Here is a 531-nt window from a genome sequence, read left to right on the forward strand (position 1 = left end):
ACTTGGTCACAACAAAGCATATTACTATGGAGATAAGGAAGAGAAATAAACGATACCTGTCAGAAAAGAGAATTTAGTGTTGATTTCGGAATACAAACTCATTATTAAAAAAAACAAAACATAAATAACAACCACAGACAAAATATACATTTGCAGTACACGCACAATTGACGCTCTGGAGATTATCATGTGGAGATTATCGCTTAGATAGTGTATCATGCCGAGACAACCCCGGAGAAGTTTATGGGGTGGTGGGGAGGATGCTGCCATGACACGGCAGGTCCCACCAAAACCCCCCAGAGAGCGGCTGGTGGGGACAGCAGGGGCCAGGCACACTCCAGGCCCCCTCTGCTTTCCCCAGCGAGGGTGAAACGTGGCCGGGGCGGAAAAGCCACGCTGCGGGCACGTCTCTCCGCAGCCATGTGTCTGTCACTGCGGCATTACTATTTCCATCGCAGGGAGCACCGACACCGTGTCCGCCTCAATGCTGGTGCTGCTGAAGACCTGGGGGGCTTCTGCTGACACCCCCGA

This window comes from Mesitornis unicolor, unplaced genomic scaffold, assembly GCF_000695765.1.
Source record: "Mesitornis unicolor isolate BGI_N332 unplaced genomic scaffold, ASM69576v1 scaffold31444, whole genome shotgun sequence".
NCBI lineage: Eukaryota > Metazoa > Chordata > Aves > Mesitornithiformes > Mesitornithidae > Mesitornis > Mesitornis unicolor.